The sequence below is a fragment of the Oryzias latipes genome, chromosome 2 (genome assembly GCF_053564925.1).
Source record: "Oryzias latipes strain Hd-rR chromosome 2, Olatipes_Hd-rR_3.1".
Lineage (NCBI taxonomy): Eukaryota > Metazoa > Chordata > Actinopteri > Beloniformes > Adrianichthyidae > Oryzias > Oryzias latipes.
In genome coordinates, this window is record NC_136238.1 from 35,806,194 (window position 1) to 35,827,294 (window position 21,101).

General features: G+C 39.4%; 1 long non-coding RNA gene across 1 annotated transcript; it reads right to left on the reverse strand.

Annotated features, from left to right (window-relative positions):
- Positions 1-17,034: 17,034 nt before the first annotated feature.
- On the reverse strand, positions 17,035-19,617 carry LOC144988263 (uncharacterized). The gene is made up of 5 exons (XR_013652121.1): positions 18,861-19,617; positions 18,121-18,215; positions 17,910-18,043; positions 17,684-17,793; positions 17,035-17,588 (listed from the first exon to the last, which is right to left on the reverse strand). It is a non-coding gene; the product is annotated as an uncharacterized LOC144988263 (long non-coding RNA).
- Between the last annotated feature and the right edge of the window lie 1,484 nt (positions 19,618-21,101).

Sequence of the window (21,101 nt, forward strand, 5' to 3'; positions counted from 1 at the left end):
CATCACTGCTGGATGATAAATACATTTACTCTTTATTTCCTGTCAATAAATCATATTTATCAATAAATCCTTGATTCTGAATGATGGATCTAAAGTCAAAAAGAAGTCAAAGTGCTGACTCAGCACAGATCAAAGGAGACACAGATGATTTCCTGGAATGAAGAAAAAATCAAACATCATGATGTGATCTGGAACTGAGCTGTTCTTCAGAAGATCCTCCCAAACATGGAAACTGTTGCTGCAACACGTGAAGGTTTGGTTCTGTTGCTAGTGAGATCTGATGGATCAGAACCAGACTTCTGTCAGCTGGAACTGGGGCTTCTTCCAGACCATGACATGTTGTTCAATAAAGTTCATTCCAAAGCGTGACTGATTCATGAAGTGGTTCCTTGAGCCGTGAGTTTTGCCAGCAGCAGGAATCCCTGAGAGTTAGGAGACAGTTTGTGGAGAGAGTTTGTAGATTTAGGAGAAACCAACGTTTGAAATGAAACCAAAGTGTCCTAAACCAAAATCACTGAGCACATCTCAATGTTCCACAAACAGTCATTTTCCACAGTGGACCGTCACCACACACTTTACAAGACAGTTTTTCACAACTTTATGACAACAAATCCTGAAATTGTTCCATACAAGGAAACATTGACTAATATTTGTATTGATGCTGTTTTCCATCTGTGTTTTCAAACCTGCATCAAGAATTAGCTCATGTTTATTGATTCACTTTCTGTGGAAGTTTGGCTTCTCTGATGAACCACCAGAGGGCGACAGAGAACTGTTGATATTATTAACACAACAGTCAAAGAAATCAACATTTAGCACAAAGTGAACAAACTTAGGTCACGTGCTAACGTTCTTTATTTCTTCAGAATTTTGGCTCAAAAAGACCAATGACAAATGAAACTAAAATAAAGTTGCTTTATAATGAGGAAATGAAATGTTATTTTTATTGAATTATCAAATGGAGACTCAGATTCAGGTGATAATAAAGGTTGGTGCTATTTCCAGTTTTAGAAAGAACATGCCTTCTGCACAGTTTGCAGTGAACGTTACTCATTTATGTCAGTTTTTATTGAACTGAAATACCTCCACACAGGAGACAACATTTAATTGTTGACAACATATTTACACTATTTTACACAGAAATACTTTAGACGTTTTACTTTTTGAACTTTTCTGTGATTTGTTTAATGAAAATAGCATCACATCACTGTCACTGCCTGGACCTCTTTCTGGGTCCTAGTGCCCTAAAGGTTACAGCTCCTGGTTACACAGGAAAAAAGTCCATTCTAGAGGCCACTCTGACGTCATCATCATCAAAGACAGTGTTACCTAGCAACCATACCAAGACCATAGCAGCTATAGAGGGAAACACAACAAACCATCAACGGCGGTTAAAGAAGTCAGACGTTTGTTCTGCAGCTCAGCAAAAATCTCTGCTTTAGGTTTTGGGGAGAAAAACAAAGGAAAACACACGGAGAAGGATTCTGCAAAGGAAATCCCAAGTTCTATTGGTAAGTCAGCGTCCTGGAAACATGCTTTGTTGGTTCTGAAGTGGCATGAATGCAGACTTAGATTGGTTTGTTTCCTTGGATTCTTCAGATGGATTCAAGCTGTAAATGTTGTCAGCATAAAGCAAGTTTGGACTAAACTAAAGCAGAAAGTGGCTTTGAAGATGGTCAGGAGAAATGAGGGCTTTTTTCAGGAATTCTTGGAAGAGGAGGACTTCTCCAAACAACCAGAATCTAGGAGGAGGTTTTTTCAGCATTGAGATCAGGATTTAGCATGAGCTTCAATCCCATTTTGGTTCAATCCAAATGTTTACCGTCATATTCAGGAGTTCAACTCTGAAAGCCACCATGACATCATAGACATTAAAGACCCTGTTACCTAGCAACCAAACACAACAAACTGTAGACTATTCAAACTGGACATTTAGGGGCAACAATTCTTTTCTAACTCAAGTTTTTATGAAAAATCCAAATGATGGAAACAGATTGTGTAAAGGAAATGAGGATATATTGGTGAGTCACAGTCCTGGAAACATGAGTTGTGCTCTGATGAAGACGCCTGATCCAAATGTGGATTTTTGAAATGTTCTTCATGAGATTCAAACTGATTGAAGCTTTGAATTAAAGGTGTCAACACATTTCTGCATTGGATTCATTCTGTTTCAGTGTCTAAGGTTGGTTTTGTGGCAGAAACCGAGTTTTTGTTGAACAGTAGCGTTTGAAAAAGCAGAAAGTGGCTTTGAAGATGGTCAGGAGAACTTCTTTGAAGAGGAGGACTTCTCCAAACAACCACAACCTTAGAGGAAGTTTTCTGAGCATTCATAGAATGCTTTTCCAATGACTCATCATTTTCCACAAGAAGCTAATGAGTTTTTCCAAATGCATGCTGGATATTCTTAGTTCTAGCTTGGAAAGCACTTTGTGGGATTTCCCTGGAAAACCTGCTTTATCAATCATTTTGGTCTCTTTTTCTTCTTCTAAGTTCCAGCTTGGTGAGTGTGCAGGTCGCCATGGCAACCACTGTCCAGGTCAAAGGGAGGACCACGGCCATCCAGTCTCCAGGCTTTTGGATTGATTTGGATTTGATAAACATTTGTTTCCCACATTTTAATAGTAGAATTCAACACGGGACATATAGTGGATTGTAAGAATAGGAACAAAAACAGCAACAACAAAATAATCCTCCTCCCCTTAAAACATGCATTTGACTCTGAACAAGTCTAAACCAAATCCAAGCAAAGACCAGCGCTGGGGCTCCTGCTAGTTTCTTTTAGAAGAGCCTGCCTCTTCAAAACATAGAATGTTCAACAACTAGAGCTAAAAATGTCTGTTGGTAGATTTCTGGATGTTGGCCGTATCCCAGCGAGCAAGGCCAAGTCAGCCCCAGATGGTTTCAAAGTGGACAGAAAATGTTTTTAGGAGTTTCTAGAATGTTGAACAACTAGAGCTAAATGAAACTAGTGCATGAAATGACAAAGAACTTCCTGTTTGAAAGGAAGATCATGATGGCTTCCACCTGTCTCTTTGCTTTTCCTTTCTTTTTTGGGTTTCTCCTCTTTGGGAGGTTACACAAAACTGCACTTTAACCCAAAAGGAAACAACAACCGCTCCACAATCCCTGAATCCCCTACATAGGGGTCTCAAACTCAATTTACCTGGGGGCCACTGAAGGCAGGGTCTATCTGAGGGAGGGCTGCAACTTCAACGCACACACACTCAACTTGTGAGTGTCTGAAAGCCAATAAATATGTATGTGTATGGAACATGTACAACACTATTACTGTACTCTATTATTAACTGTTTTCTGTACAAATTGTACTTATAAAACTCTCATTCAAATAAAATATGTAAATAAAAAAATCAATAAGTAAACAAATCAGTAATACATTTCTGTTCATTTAGTGTTCTATATGTACTGGTTTCTAATTTAAACGCCCCTATTAACACAGTTCAGTTAAACTGTTGAATTATAACTATTAAACACAAAGAAGACTCCAATTCTACAGTTCTGTAAATCCATCAATGGTTCTTCTCTTGTCTACCTATACTGCTTGACACTTGGCAGCACTTTCTCCCAAACAGCTGAGACCCTCAGTGTGGATGGAGATGACTGTCTGTAAATCTGGACTTGGACTTATAGAAATTTAAGGTGGAGACGTCAGAGAGGATGTGCTCCCAATTTTGAATCTGTGTTGAATTTTTTATTTTATGTTACCTTTTAAAACACAAATTAGTAAAGGAGGAACAAAATTCAGTAAACATTTTTGGATTTTCTTCCTTATGACTTTTTGCACAATAAAACCCTGGTCACCAGTTATTGTAGAGCAGCCGGTCACCCATCAGAAATTCAATCAAATGTCTGTGAATCCATGATTTCCTTAGAATATTTGACTCTAGATTCAGATCCATCTGGTTCAAAGGATGAAACTGCAGCATTTCAGTAATGAGTTTGATAAATATGGGTAAATTCTATATTGCTTTGACTACAATGCTTGAAATAAATCAATAAATGTTTCCGCAGATATATCACTATGGTCCATTTGGCAATACTTGTATTGATCCCAAATACTGCCAGGACATTGATTCAATTATTGATTTTAATTATTCATGAATGTGATGTTTCCTTTGATCTTTTGTCCATTTTCCACAACATTGAACAGACTTTTCTGTCTGTCAAACACCAAGAGGTGTTTGATGGGTGAGATTATGAAAACAAATTCACTTTGATGCAGACTTTTTTTCTATTTTTTTTTCTTTCTTTAAATCCATTAAACCCAATGCAGTATATCAATTGTATGGATGAGAACTGATTTTTAACAAGAAGCAGCTGTTAGTTAGTTGCCGGTCTGGAATCATAAGCGGTGAGTCTAAGCCCCGCCCCCAACTCTCTACATGTTCGTTGTTTTCCCCCGCATGCAACCCCCGCCCCCCTCCAGAATGTTCTACACAGACGCAGCATATGGTCATCACAGCAGCAAGGTGACAGGATAGTAGGGGCGCATTTGAATTCATTTTACGCGGAAATGGGTGGTCTTAGTCTAGGGCAGGGGTCAGGAACCTTCTTGGCCGAGAGAGCCATAAACTCCACATTTTCTTAAATGTAATTTTGAAAGAGCATTACAATAATGTAGTGTCCCTTTCCCACACTGAGGCACGGAGACTTAACCTCTTTTAGGGTTCTTTATTCTGGTTACTGAATGCTGCAACAAACGCCGTACAATTAATTCAGCACCTTCTCAATCTCTCCCGCTGAGACAGAGAGCTTTTCCAAACTTTCTATTCCCTCATTGCCGCATCAGCCCTCCCATTTCCCTTATTCGGCCCATAGCTGAACCCCATTGGTCCAAACTCCCCAACGACAGGCTGAGCGACAGAACTGAGGGCCAATCAGATCTCTGCATGATGCGTTCAATGAACTCGGGAACATATAACGCGACCCAACATCCACCAGTTAAACTCCGTCCGCTACAATATGTTTAAAACTAAAAATACAAGTGAATGTTTGCATTTGATGTAATTTGAACACTTTTAAAGTACAATAAGTCTGTGAATTCTTTTTAATAACATTGTTATGCTGTTGCTAATAAATGATGAGTATTTCTTAGCATTGTGACCGAGTGATGGGGAAGGTTCAATAATCAGCCACTCTGTAGTCAAAAACAACTCGGGACAATCAGTCTGCCATTTAGTGAATCTGCTTGGTCTCTAAGGTAACTCGGGAGGGACACACCTCTCCCAAAATAAAAGATCCAAGAAGTTGGTTACAGCATTAACGGGACTCCTGGTGCTGCGTGGTGGTTTTGCTGATGGTCTAGTCTGGTTGATACGTGGCGTGTTTCAGCTTCCTGCAGGCATTGAGTCTTCCATCCATTAAACGTGATCATAGGTTGGTCTGAATGTTCTTTAGATGTGAGAAAGACTGCTCATATGCAGATTTGGAGCCAAACACACACTCACGCTGCAGTGAGTGACGGGTTCTGTGTTTTAAGTTATGACAATGTGTCCACTACCCCCCTTTCTTCCTCACTCATCCCTATCCTGCAACTGCACGCTCTTTTTCAGATACAGGAGCGCGCAGTGCAGGAACAGCAATTAACAGGTTTCTGGCTGTTAAAACTCTGTGATATAATAGATAATAGTAAACTGATAGTGCTGGTGCTGATTTTTCTCTCTCCAAGCACCGCTACTACTGCGCGCCCCTCTGGCATCGCATCGCAAACAAGGACTGGTCTAATGAAAAAAAGATGTTATAATTAAAGATTTGTCTGTGAGCCAGATGTGACCATCAAAAGAGCCACAGGTTCCGACCCCTGGTCTAGGGGGATAAAAAGGATTTTTTTTCTTTTTTGGGCGCTCACGTCCCCTACGAGATCGCCACTGATTGTCTTTCCAGAAAAACTTTCCGTCCTATAACAGACTCTGGTCGGCGTTCACAGCTGCAGACACGCCCCCTCCACGTGCGCTCACGCTGCTCTCTTCCTCCAGCCCGCTCTGACGGTGTTAGAGGCACCACAACAATCTGAGGACATGATAGTTATTTTACAGAAACACAGAGAGCCGCAGCATTTTGGACCATTTAGCTCTTTCTGCCATCGTATATCTTTGGTAGCGTTCCTGTGTGAGCTTCTTCACCCCGCCCCCCGTGCACACAAATAGCCAGAGAGATCTGTCCTCTTCAGTCAGAATAGTGAAATTAATATAATCATTAAATAACGAAAAATTTACTGAGTTGGTGATTCAAATATGGCAGATAATGTTCATAGTTTTTGGGACACATAAAAGCTACTTCTCCAGTATCGAAAGCAGAACCGTTGAGGTCAGATCTTAACATTAAAGGGATCTTGAAGAATGTTGCCCCGGGGCTCGTTACCCATCCTTATTACCTAAAAATACATGTTGGTATTTTTCGAGTTATTTCTCTTCATTTTCAATGCTGCCCAACTCAAATGGCTCAGGAGACAACGGAGGACGCTGGACAACTCCACTCATTTTAACTTCTTTTTATTTTAAACAAATGGAATGGATGAGAGCTTGTTAACCTTGAAATAAAACAGAACATAATTAAACAGACATCAGAAATGTTTGTTGTTCAGCTCACCATGACTGCCAGACAAAACCCCCACCTGCACACAGTCACCTAGTTAAACACCTCTTCCCATCTACCTACCTGGTAGAATAGGATTCACATTTCCCTTATACTGCCCCCTGCAGCTATGGAGTTGATCCTACCTGGAACAATCCTCTAAATCAATGTTCAGGAGCAAAAATAGAGAAAATAGAAGACAAAAAGGCAGGACAGACAAATCTTAACAGTATTTATTGATCATTTTATTTTAGTGTAAATTTACACCAGAAAATATCCATAAAAATACTAATAAGGTACCAGAGTGAAAAGCAGCAGATTAAAAGGAGTTAATAGATCAAAACAATACCTACCTCTACTAGATGTTAACTTTGCTAGATGTTAACTCTAATAATTCAAACAACTAATTTATTTTCTAAAATAATTCATTTTGTGACTTTTCTTACATATTTTGTCAGCAGTGAAACTTATTGTCTAGTATCATTACACATAGATTAAAATGTATTGATCCTTTTTTGCTTTTGATAGTGGTGGCTTGGAGAAGATGAAAACCTAAAAAAGCTGTCCAAGAAAGTCAGGATAAGACAAGACCAGACTTTATTGATCCCTGGAGGGAAATTCAGTTGTTACAGCAGCCAAACAAGAAATATAGCAGTTAAAAAAACAAATAGTCAGTAAAAATTAAAATAGTAACAAAAAGTGGAAGTAAAAGTACACATCATAACTAAATAAGTAAATCCAGCAGCAGTTTCAACAGTCCTAAATTGTGTCATTCTATAGTCTAACTGCTGCTGGGAAGCAAATCATTGGGACACAGAACCTCCTGTAGCGGATCATATATCAAAACAACCAAGGTTGTTTTTGTTTTTTTTTGAAAAGTTCATTTCTACACATTTAATATTCACTTGTGCCTTCCTCTAATGAAGTTACTGCATCAATATGGTATGGAGACCATCAGCCTGTGGCTCTGTGTACATGAAATAAAAGCTTCATTAGAACACTGGGGTTTCACCCCAGAAGTTTTAAGCATTTAAAGTTTATTTTAAAAAGTTTAATTTTTCTGAGATACAGAACTTTTCCCCTGTAAAATAAAGTCTTCTGCTGTGGTACAGAGGTTGAGAGGTCGACCTTTTATCAGAAAAGTTTAGAATTTAGAGTTTACACTAAATCCTTACATTGTCAAGAAAAAGTCTTACAAGTTCTCATGTGTTTGTTGACACAAGATACTTGACGAAAACTTTTAGCACATTTTTTACAAGTAAAAGGCTTTTCTCCTGTGTGAGTTCTCATGTGTGTTTTGAGATGATGTATTTGATTAAAACTTTTTTTACATTCTTCACATGAAAAAGGCTTTTCTCCTGTGTGAGTTCTCATGTGTGTTTTGAGAGTAGATATTTGATTAAAACTTTTTTTACATTCTTTACAAGAAAAAGGCTTTACTCCTGTGTGAATTCTCATGTGTGTTTTGAGATTAAATCTATGACTAAAGCTTTTTTTACATTCTTCACAAGAAAAAGGCTTTTCTCCTGTGTGAGTTTTCATGTGTCTTTTGAGAGTAAATATACGACTAAAGCTTTTTTTCACATTCTTTACAAGAAAATCGCTTATCTTCTGCATGGATTCTTATATGAATTCTGAACAGAGATATGTTACAAAAGCTTTTACCACATTCTGTACAGATATAACATCTTTCATCAGACCCAGTTTCCATGTAGTCAGGCGGGTTAGTAATTATTCTTGAGTTTTTACCAGACCTGATAGAGGAAAGTCTTTCTTCTTTTTGAGATTGTTTGTATTTCTTACCAAGATTTGTCTTCTTGGGATTTTTTCTAACATCAGACTCACACTGACCTGCTGACATGTGAGAGCTGTCCACACTTTGGACATGACTTCTGTCCCTCCTCTTCCTCTGATCTCTGTTCTGTGGGTCTGTCTCTTCATCTGTAATTGATGTTGATTCTTCATGTTGGTTTCTTTCTTCATCCTGACTATCAGTTACATTAAAGCTCTGCTGATTGTTTAGATCTGCTTCACTGTTCTCATCTTCCTCATAAGTAGGAATCTCCATCAAGGTATCAGTCTCCTGCTTCAGACCAAGGTGATCTTCATCCTGACTGATGCAAAGTTCCCCTGGTTCCTCTTTAGTATGTAGACGTTCCGGTTCTTCATGTTCCACTCTGAAGTTCCTCTGCTGGATGCAGAGATCTTCCTCTTCAATCATCCAACACTGGGGGAGGACTGCAGGGACACAAGAACAGGTCCTTTTATATACTATGGTGACTTTATTTATTCTTAAGTATCAATACAAATGATTGCAGTATCATTCAGCATATGCACATTAAAAAACTTTTAATAAAAAAGGGTTTTGTTTTCTTTAACACAACAGTATAAAACTGTGCTGAAAAAGGCCCCCCTACACCTCCCCCCTATGAGGAGAGCTGTTTCAGTCAATAAATAGTCTGAACCAGTTAAAGATAGAATATGTTTTTCTTTGTTTTTTTTAAGGAAATGAAATTGCAGATAAGTAATTCATAAATGGTACAAACAGGTCTTTAATGTTATATAACTGTATACCCAAATTAAATCATGCTGAGATAAATAGGACAGATTTACTAGAAAGGGGATGGAGGGATTAACAGAAAATGTACTTTTAACCTCATTCTGTCTCCAATTATTTTGATATGAAATTACAAAAAGGAAAACAGTTTGAAAACAAATAGAATGTTTTAGATTCTTGTCATTATTGACAGTAAACATGCAGGTATCTATAGTAAATGTTTGACACAGTCTCTGAGGCTTCTTTCAGCACAACAACAGATGTGTTATGTTTGGAATATGCTGCTAATAAAGTTACATTCACATGTCTGTTATTGTATTTATTTTATTTAGAAATCTCCTCCAGGACCGAGGTCTGGGGCCCCATCAATCGGGGTCAGAGATTTGCCTGTGGTGGTGTTGGTGGGTGTGTTTATGTGTGCGTGTTAGCCTGGAGGTGCTGCTGGCAGCGCAGACGATAAAAATGTGTCAAAAACGGACGGAAAAATTTGACAAAAATGGCTCAATTTAAATTAGCCATTTTATTATTAAATATATTTCATTTTGCTTTGAAAACCTGTTCATTATTTTAAAACCAAATTTTAAATGTTAATATTAATCATGATGAATATTATTATAATTGTATCTCTTTTTTTCAGAAACTGATTTCTAAATCAATATTTTCCAAAGTAGCTTTTTTTTATGTTGCTGTTTTTCAGAATGACTTATTTACTTCATGAAGAGTTTTTCCAGCAGAATGAGTCTGTCTGTCAATCAGTGAAAGTGGGTGGGATCTAAACATTGGCTGATCCCTGGAAATCGACTTGTGTTCCTAGATACCCGCTCTGTGGTGTTCCAGTCATGACATATTTCTGTTGTGAAACCGGAGGAGCTTTGTAGAATCCAAGCGCGGACACAAAAATGGAGTGGCGAACTGGGTTTTATTATGTGGCAGAGGGGATGAATGGAGGGGAGGAGAACAGGCCGGCAGGTGAGCCCACGGAACTACATCAATTTCAGCTATATCTGCATAGCTTTGCTGACATTAGAGGATCACATAGAGACAAACAATCTGTCTGCTGCAGAAGATGCAAACATGGACTACTCTGTTTTTCTAGTTGGAGGGTTCATGTGTCAAATTAACGCAGGACCGACCATAAAACAGCCCAAAGCCATTTTTACCTGCAACACCGCCAGTTTTGGTAACACTGTCGATGTGTTGAGGTGCATCCTCTCCCTGAGAACTGTGATGAAGCGATATATAACTCCTGAAGTGGCAGAACATTTTATTGACATTTTAAAACAAACTCCTGCTCAGATTTTACCTTTGTCCTGCGATTCTCTGACTGATGATTTTAACGACAGACTTAAGTCTGCCATTGATTCAGCCGCTCCAATGAAAACAAAAATCTTGACACATAAACCGAAGATGCCTTGGAGAAACGGTGATATTTTAAATCTGAAGAGAATTTGTAGGAGAGCAGAGAGAAAATTTAGAAAAACTAATTTAACAGTCGACTATGACTTTTTAAAAGATCAACTAAAAACCTACAACCACGCTGTTAAACAGGCAAGGACACTTTATTTTTCAAATCTCATCTCAAACAATAAACACAACCCCCGGTTTCTTTTTAAGACTATTGATTTTTTATTAAACAAAGATTTTAATAAATCTATCATGCCTCACTCACAAACTGCATGTGAGGACTTTGCTGACCACTTCAGGACTAAAGTCAATGCTATTAGATCAAACCTTCAACCGGTACATAACAGTAATCCTAGCAGGTCAGTGGCATTGTCTTTACCTGAGGAAACACTGGAGAGTTTTGTCCTGGTTGATGCAGAGATGCTTGGTCGAGTTTTTTCCCAAGCAAACACTACAACCTGCCTTTTAGACCCTATTCCTACTTCTCTTTTTAAAGCATTTTATAAATTCTTTGAGTCAGAGATTTTAAACATAGCTAACTGCTCTCTTCAGACGGGGGTCTTCCCCTCTGCATGTAAGACGGCGGTGGTGAGGCCCCTTCTGAAGAAGAGTAACTTGGACCCAAAGATCATGGACAATTACAGACCTGTATCCAACCTACCATTTTTAGGAAAAATTATTGAAAAACTTGTTTTTATTCAATTACATGATTTTTTAAATGAACATAATGTTCTTGAAAAGTGTCAGTCTGGTTTTAGGACAAATCACAGTACTGAGACGGCCCTTTTAAAAATTTTAAATGATCTCAGAAATACTTATGACTCGCAGAAACTTTCTGTTCTGGTGCTGCTGGATCTGAGTGCCGCCTTTGATACAGTGGATCACCAGATTTTAATTGACAGACTTAGGAGTCGGGTCGGCCTCTCAGGAACTGCTCTTAACTGGTTTCACTCCTATCTCACAGATAGACACTTTTTTGTAAGTATGGATACTCGTTCCTCAGGAGTCCATGAAATAGGTTGTGGGGTTCCCCAGGGTTCAATCTTGGGTCCAATACTTTTTAACTTGTATATGTTGCCTCTTGGGGAGGTCATCAGGAGACACGGCGTTGACTTTCACAGCTATGCTGATGATACACAGCTTTACATCGCCGTGTCTCCTGATGACCTTGAACCTGTCAACACTCTTTTAAACTGCATTTTAGATATAAAGCTGTGGATGGCAGAAAACTTCTTGCAGCTCAACCAGGACAAAACTGAAGTTTTAATCATTGGTCCTGAAGACAAGAGAGAGATGATTTTACCCAAACTTAGGAATTCTAAATCTTCTCAGTGTGTGAGAAACCTGGGCGTTCTTTTTGACTCTGAGCTGAATTTTACTCCTCACATCAGAAACATTGTGAAAATAGGATTTTATCATCTCAAAAACATTGCCAGAGTCCGCCCGTTCCTCTCTCTTGCCAGCACAGAGATGCTAATGCATGCTTTTATTTTCAGTCGTTTAGATTATTGTAATGCCCTGCTCTCTGGTTTACCCAAAAAGTCCATCTCAAATCTACAACTATTACAGAACTCAGCGGCACGAGTTCTGACGAGAACCAGAGGGCGGGAACACATTACACCGGTTTTAAGATCGCTGCATTGGCTCCCTGTGCGTTTCAGGATTGATTTTAAAGTTCTTTTAATGGTTTATAAATGTTTTTATGGTCTTGGGCCTTCTTATTTAAATGATATTATTTTAAAATACGAACCCTCGCGGACCCTGAGGTCCTCTGGCACTGGCCTCTTGGTTGTCCCTAAGGTAAGGACCAAGACACATGGTGAGGCTTCATTCTGCCATTATGGTCCTCGCCTGTGGAACGACCTGCCAGAGAGCCTCAGGGCCGCAGAGACTGTAGAGGTTTTTAAGAAGAGGCTCAAGACCCACCTTTTTAGTCTGGCTTTTATATGACTTTGATCATTCCTTATGTCTTTTATTATTCATCTATTTATTAATTGAGGTATTTATTTACATATTTATTTATTTATTTATCTATCTATTTATTTATTTATTTTCTTGTAAGGACTATTATTATCTTTGTTTCTAATATGCAATTCTTTTTATTGTTATTTTACCAATGATACTTAGGTTATGTTTTAATCACTGACGTTTTTTATTTTTTAATTACTAACATTCTTATATCTTATTTTATTTTTTATCTTTTTCTATTTTTATTGTTGTTATTTTATGATCATTTTTATTTTTTATTCTGATGTTTCTTACTCCAGTGTTTCCTCTGGGGGATCCATCGTTCTTGGGCACCACCAGCTTGACCTGTAGGGCGTGCCGTTGCTGTGGTGCCCGTTCTGGTTGGGCGGGCTGGGGTCCCACTCTGTGGTCTAATAGCCATGGATGGGGCCCTGGGCTGCCCTGTGTTGGGCGGGCGCTGCGGTAATGGCCCCTGTGGTCCGGCTGGGCCTTGGAATGAATGGATCCCCATGATATCGTTTCCTCACAGCAGTACCAAGCCAGACCTTCTTCAACTGCAGTTATTTGTTTCTGTTCACTGTTCTACTGGGGTAACTGGGTGGGTGGGGATGGGGGTGGGGGGGGGGGTGAGGGAGGGGTACCTTCTTTGTGGGATTGTCCTTTGTTTTCTGTTTTGAACAACTTTCATTTTTTATGACTGTTTTATCTGTTTTTATGTTAAGCGCTTTGTGTTTTTAACCAAAATGAAAGGCGCTATATAAATAAATAAAGTTTGAGTTTGAGTTTAAATGTCGGCAAGACAAAGGAGATTGTTGTCAACTTCCAGAGGGGCAACACTCAACACCTGCCACTGATAATTGATGGTACTGCTGTGGAGAGAGTGAGCAGCACAAAATTCCTGGGGGTACACATCAGTGAGGACCTCTCCTGGACCGCCCACACCACATCATTGGCAAAGAAAGGTCAACAACGTCTCTACTTCCTGCGGAAACTAAAAAGATCAGGTGCCTCACCAGCCATCATGACCACATTCTACAGAGGAACCATCGAGAGCATCCTCTCCAGCTGCATCACTGTGTGGGGGGGCAGCTGTACACACAGCAACAGGAAAGCCCTGCAGCGCATAGTCAACACAGCCAGGAGAATCATTGGAGCACCACTCCCCTCCCTGCAGGACTTATACATCACCCGCCTCACCCGCAAAGCACTAACAATAATCAAGGACACACACCACCCTGCACACAACCTGTTCAGCCTTCTGCCCTCGGGGAGGAGGTACAGGAGCCTCCGATCACGGACCACCAGACTCAGAAACAGTTTCACACACCAGGCCATCAGGATGCTAAACACCCTCTCCCCTCTCCACCTACCCACCACCCATATCCCCCCATGAACAGTGCTCAAACGAACCCCCCCCCCCGCTGCCTTGAGACACTGCCATAATTGTATCTTTTTCTTTCTTTTTACTTATTCATCTTATTTTAAACGTATGCTTTGTTTTTATTTTTCTTCTCCTGAACAGACGAGAGAGTAAGAAACGGAATTTCGATTCATTGTATGTGATGCACATGTGAAGAATTGACAATAAAGTTGACTTTGACTTTGAGATGTTCTGAACAAAATGTTGCAGAACTTCCTGGATCCAGAAATGCATATGTTTTTACTGTGTGGTTTCCTTTAACACTTCTTATCTTCACAGGGAGAATGGATACGGTCGTGACCGGCCCCAGTATGTCCACATGTTTTGGGTGAAGTGGGTTGGTTAGAGGTCCCTTGTGGCTCTGGTGATGATTTTTGTTTAATGTGAAGCACAGTTGGGTGGGTTTGCCCACACATTTTACATGTCAAACGTTTGATACACTCACGGCTCATGTGTCCCACACAGAGACATCCAAAACAAATCCCTTTGCTTCTCAAGAGTTGAATCTTTTCTTTATGTTTCTTTCTGTTGAACTGTTTACATTCCTCCAAAGTATGACAGCGTTCACAGCAAAGACATTTAGGGTTCCTGTGAAGAAACTGGATTCTCTAGAAAGGACTGTATTAAATTTTAGTTCGTAACCCCGTCAGTTTCTTGCACACAGAAATAATGAATAATGACTCAGAGACAAAACTTAGCTTTTGTGGAGGTTTTACTTCGCACAAACACGAAGGGGACAGACAGATGAACATGGTGCATTCAAAGTCCGAACCAACGAGCTCAGGGATGGGGTTGGTATAAAAACCCTGCATTTGCATATTCAGAAGATCGTCCGATGGACCTCCTGTGAAAATTAACGCCCACAGGTTACTGCTGGAGAGAAGCTCCAAGGCTAAAGTGAAGATAAGTCTGAGGCCTGTTCAGCAGATCACACATGCACAGAAAAAGGCAGGATGAGAATAAACTGTTAGAACAATAGTTTGTCTGTGCTTTCTTCAAATGTAATATAATTTTGAGATGACAATACATGCTCAGTGAATTAAGTTTAAACCATTAGTGTAATAAAAGTTAAAGGCAGTTTTTAATTTTCTTCAGTTTGTTGTGTTGGTTGCTAGGTAACAGGGTCTTTAATGTCTATGATGTCATGGTGGCTTTCAGAGTTGAACTCCTGAATATGACGGTAAACATTTGGATTGAACAAAAATGGGATTGAAGCTCATGCTAAATCCTGATCTCAATGCTGAAAAAACCTCCTCCTAGATTCTGGTTGTTTGGAGAAGTCCTCCTCTTCCAAGAATTCCTGAAAAAAGCCCTCATTTCTCCTGACCATCTTCAAAGCCACTTTCTGCTTTAGTTTAGTCCAAACTTGCTTTATGCTGACAACATTTACAGCTTGAATCCATCTGAAGAATCCAAGGAAACAAACCAATCTAAGTCTGCATTCATGCCACTTCAGAACCAACAAAGCATGTTTCCAGGACGCTGACTTACCAACAGAACTTGGGATTTCCTTTGCAGAATCCTTCTCCGTGTGTTTTCCTTTGTTTTTCTCCCCAAAACCTAAAGCAGAGATTTTTGCTGAGCTGCAGAACAAACGTCTGACTGCTTTAACCGCCGTTGATGGTTTGTTGTGTTTCCCTCTATAGCTGCTATGGTCTTGGTATGGTTGCTAGGTAACACTGTCTTTGATGATGATGACGTCAGAGTGGCCTCTAGAATGGACTTTTTTCTTGTGTAACCAGGAGCTGTAACCTTTAGGGCACTAGGACCCAGAAAGAGGTCCAGGCAGTGACGGTGTTCAGTGACGTCACTCCTCAGTGACGGACATGCTGTACACATCAGACTGCAGACCAGCCCACTCCAGCAACACCATAGTGAAGTTTGCAGACGACACTACTGTGGTGGGGCTGATCTCTGGGGACGACGAGACGGCCTACAGAGACAAAGTCCTGAAACTGTCAAGGTGGTGTCAGGCTAACAACCTCATCCTGAACACCACCAAGACCAAGGAGATCATCCTGGACTTCAGGAAGAACAGAGCAGATCCACCCCCACTCTACATCTATGGAAACTGTGTGGAGAGGGTCCACAGCTTCACCCTCCTGGGCACCACCATCTCTGCTGACCTCACAGGGTCTAACAACACCATCAGGAAGGCTCAGCAGCACCTTCACTTCCTGAGAAGACTCAGGAAGAACAATGTGAACCAGGAGCTGCTGGTAACCTTCTACCGCTCAACCATTGAGAGCATCCTGTCCTCCTGCATCACAGTGTGGTTCTCCCACTGCACTGAAGCAGAACAGCAGAGCCTCCAGAGAGTGGTAAAGACAGAAGAGGATCATCAGCTGCCCCCTCCCCTCACTGAAGGACATCTACCAGTCATGCTGCCTCAGCAGAGTGACTGACATCATCACTGACTCCACCCATCCTGCTTTCTCTCTGTTTGAACTGCTGCCCTCTGGAAGGAGGTACAGGTCCATCAGAACCAGGACAAACAGACTAAGGAACAGCTTTTTTCCACAGGAAATCACCATACGGAATACACACACTTCCACCAACTACACCCACTCTGACTTTTTACAAATGCTAAATCTCTGACTACACATGTGTGCAATATCTTGACTTCTGTGCAATAACACAATATCTACTATGCTGCGCTCACAGCAACTCAACTCATTCCATTCTATTTTGTCCATACATATTTAATATTTAACAGTTTCTGTACATATTGTTCATTTTTTGTTAGAGATGTAAATACAGTTATTCTATTTTATTTTATTTTAACTTCATGACTTCAAGGCTGCTGCAATTTCATTGTATCCCCATCTACAATGACAAGAAAGACTCTGATTCTGATTTATTTCTGCACTGCAAAAAACCACCATCTTAATTCAAGAAAAAAGTACTTGTTTTTAGTAGAAATTGACTAGAAATAAGTCAAATTATCTGTCCATGCAGCTAGTAAATTTTACTTAACAAGATGTCTTGATTTAAGCAAAAATATCTAAGCCATAGTAAATCGGTTAAATCTTGAAATTAGGCAAAAACACTTATTTTAAGCAGTAATTTAAGACAAAAAAACTAGAAACTAGGATATAGGAGCTTGATTAGGATTTATTGCCTACTAAAATTCAGAAAATACATCTTGAAACAAGCTGTTGCAAAAGATATTTTTTCTTGTTTCAATACTAAAAAGAATGAAAACAAATTCACTTTTCGATTCTTTTATTCAACTTACAAACTGAGATTTGTGATACAAATTTACCCAAAGGCAATAGGAATACAACTATTTCTTTAACAACACAATTAGAATACTCATCTAAAGAACAGACATAAACATTGAACTGCAAAAGCAGTTTATCTTCCAACAAATCCTTTACTTTAATGCTCTTTCATGTGGTGGTGATGTCCCACTTGTGAATTGTATCCTGAAGGATCTCTGTCTGAATGACAGAAGGGTGGCCACGCAATTTGTGTAGGTCAGATGTAGTGTGTAATAATATGCCATTTAGAAAATCAGACCCTCGTGAAGCTTTTCTTTTTCAAACGTCACTGGCATCAAACCAATAGCAACAATTCATCTGCTGCCATCAAACACCAAGACTGGACTTGACAGGCCTCTCTTCTAGATGAAGACGTTTGGATCTTCTGTTGATTATAAAGCAGAAAAAACGTTTTTCCTTTAGTATCTCCAATGTAGTAATTTCTTTATGTATCTGCTTAGGGCAAAAATAAAAATTTACCTCCTGAACATGCAGTAAAGCTTCACTAGTACACCCCAGTTTCTTTGATGGAGGTGCCACTGGGGGAAAGAGAATGGGAAGGGCCTTCACCAGAGCAAAGTTGGCTTCCACTGAAACACAATAAATTAAATTTTACTTCTTGAAGAAGAAACACATAGAACCTAGTGTTTTCTGAGAAGAAGCATTCACGCATCTAACTACATGTATCAAAAAGGCATAAACTTACTTTTATCCCTGTTGATTGGTGGCTTTATTGCCTTCTTTCATACTCTGTAAAATGACCCTGGCTCAGCAATCCTCCCATCACATTCTGACTTCCTCAATGAATTCATCATAGTGGGGAGCAAGGACTCTAGGCACCTGCAATTACAAACCAAGTGATGAAAAATATACATACATTTAAAATTTTTACTTTATACTTTTTACATAATACTTACATGATACAGTTCTCTGGATAAACATCCACGATGGATGAAGCTCTGGTATCTCCTCTTATGGCTCCACAATCAATGTTAGCTCGTTTGGCCTGAAACTCCAGATAAAAAAAACTGTTAAGATCAGCTTGGGCTTCTACTTTTTGTACATTTCCTGCAGAGTTTTATAATGCCTAGCTTGTACTTGCATACTATCCTTATTCACTAGAAGTGATCAAAAATTATGTTTTAATTTCTGCCAACAATAGTAACTCTCAAACTTAAAAATGTTAAAGTCACAATTTTCAATAACAGCAAGTTTTCATTCTAACTTTAAGATCATCAAGCATACATGACAAACAGTCTTTCAAACTGGCCGATTTGGGTGGGAAACTGCCCAATCTAGCAACCCTGGCATAAAACTGAGTTACAGTTGAGCAGTATTGGGCTAGCAATAACTCAAGTTAGCTTACTACATAGCATACTTCTTAACACTGAAATACATTTTTACTAAACAAAAAATTAATTTAACATATTTAAACAGAACCAAAATCTCATTAATTGTATTTTAAAGTATATTTATGATGTATACAGGATACTTACAAAAAAGTGACGGAGTAGCTAAAATAGTGCTAGTAGCGCAAGCTAGCTAGTTGCTCCGTTAGCCTGCTTCTCAAGATGTTTAAACCCACTTTATAATCTTTACCAGCTGCGTGGAGCGTAATGGTGATTTATTCTATTTCATATAATTTAATATAGCTTACCTCCTTTTATCTTGTCCGCCGAATATTATATTCCTAATTGTTTTTCCTGTTCGTCCTCGTCATGTTCTGGATCATCAGATGTACGTCCCAAATGTGACAAGATGGCGCTGGGTCGGTCACAATATGAAAATACTCAAAGGGTATCCCAAAAATAAAATAAATAGAATTAATTTTTTTGTGTTACACTTCCTTATGCCATCATTATGAAAATAAATAAGTTATAAAACAGCATATAACGTGTTGGCTCTACTAGTTTATCTTAAGCAAGTCTTCTGAACATATTAATCCCCCTTCATTTGGTCACAATGGACTTTTCCATTTTTGCTTGTGCCCGCCGGAATGTTCCATTGAAAAATTACGACAAAACATGAAAAATACATATTTTAAAAGATCAACTATTCTACGTAAACCTTGGTTGATACAACAAATAACTTCTTTGATTAAGGAAGATAATCATTGTCTGATTTGTACAATCTTTCGATTCAAAATAGATCTTTGCACAAAATATTGAGTTGGTATTGCCCAAACCAAGCGCGGTAGAATTATGATTGCATCATCTGTGGATTGCAAAGTACTGTTTATAATTTAAATTTAAATCAGATAACCATGCTGTTAGAGTGAAGCACTGTGAAACACTGTTTTAACAGAAACCTTCTTGCTTATGAACTAGCTATACCTAATCTTGCTTACGTTTATAAATGCTGAAAACAAGCTTGGTTATCATATCATTTCAAAATCAGTGTTTTGATCAAATATAATGTTGATGACGATATTGCAGTAAAAAACAAAAATACTAATCTATTGTTTATCCTATAAATATTGGATGAGCTATTGAACATCAGTATTCAAGTACATTTTTGGATATCAGATAATATGGTTACATCTAAAATAAACTTAAGACCTTAACCTATGCTTAAATCAGGCCTGCAGTATTTTTTCTTGTTTTGCATGGAAAATGATTAATTTCTAAATTTACAAACTGATCAAGAAAGGTAATGCATATTTTTGTCTTAAAACAAGTTTAATAAACTTAAATTAGGATGTTTTCCTGTCCTTAAATCAGGCTTGCAGTGTTTTTTTCTTGTTTTGCATGTAAAATGACTACTTTCTAGATTTACAAACTGATCAAGACAGGTAATGCGTATTTTTCTTAAAACAAGTGTAATAATCTTACACGTGGTGCTGTTTTTATCTAAAATTAAGATCAATAAGATTTTACAGCTAGTTTTAAGATTGATAATCTTAGGTAGATTGAAAAAATTTGCAGTGTGGAAGACGCCATTTTTGTCCCTAAATGTTGGATTCAGTCTGAATTCCAGTCCCACTCCCAGCATTCCTGCTCCTCTTTAGCTCCTCCTCTTCCTCCTGATCAAAGTTTGAAGCCCAGAGCCAAAAGTGCGTCTGCAGCTGCTTCTGCTCCAGCAGCCGCTCCCTCTGCTCCTCCTGCCTCTCCTCCTCTGGGAGCTCCTGCATCCTCCTGCGCTCCTCCCTGTCCTCCAGCATCATCAGGAGGCTTTCAAAAGGCTTTCTGGAATGTTCCAAAGCAGAAACCTTCATCATTTGAAGATGGAGGAAGACTCCAACACTGACAGACAGACAGACAGACAGGAAGTCTCCTGGTTTTTCTGCTTCAGAAGGTTTTTGGGAAACTGCAGAGTTTTCTTTGTGGAGCTAAAGAGCTGCTGTCAGTCTGCTTTGGTCCATCAGGAATGAAGGTCAGGACTGAGAGGAACCTGAAGAAAGTGACTCTTCATCATCTGCTGCTGAAGAAGACAGAGGAAGATCCACTGTGAGAGCAGCTGCAGAAAGCTTTCTGCTGTTTTTCTCCTCTGAGAGAGTTTGGAGTTCCCAGCAGTTTGAGTGGAGCTGAAGCAGCAGAGCTGAAACAGACGTTCTTCTGCTCCCATTCAGCATGAACGGACAGATCCACTGAAGGCCGGCCTGAAGCTCTGGCTTCCAACACGTCTGCATGGATCCAAGCGTGTGCAGTGTGTGCTGACATGCTGTTCTCTGAGGAACATGTTGGTGTCTGACTGGATCTGAGGACACAAACAGCTGCTGACATCTGAGAGGGTCAAGCTGCAGAGTGGCTCCTCAAAGCTCACGTCTCTGTGACAAACATGATGCTGCTTCTGTCTGGATCCACCACTAAAAGGACTGTCCAGAGTTGGTCCTGATCCGGTTCTAGTCTTTCCTGTCAGGAACCCTTCATGTTCTCTGCCTTCCTCACATTTCTGTCTT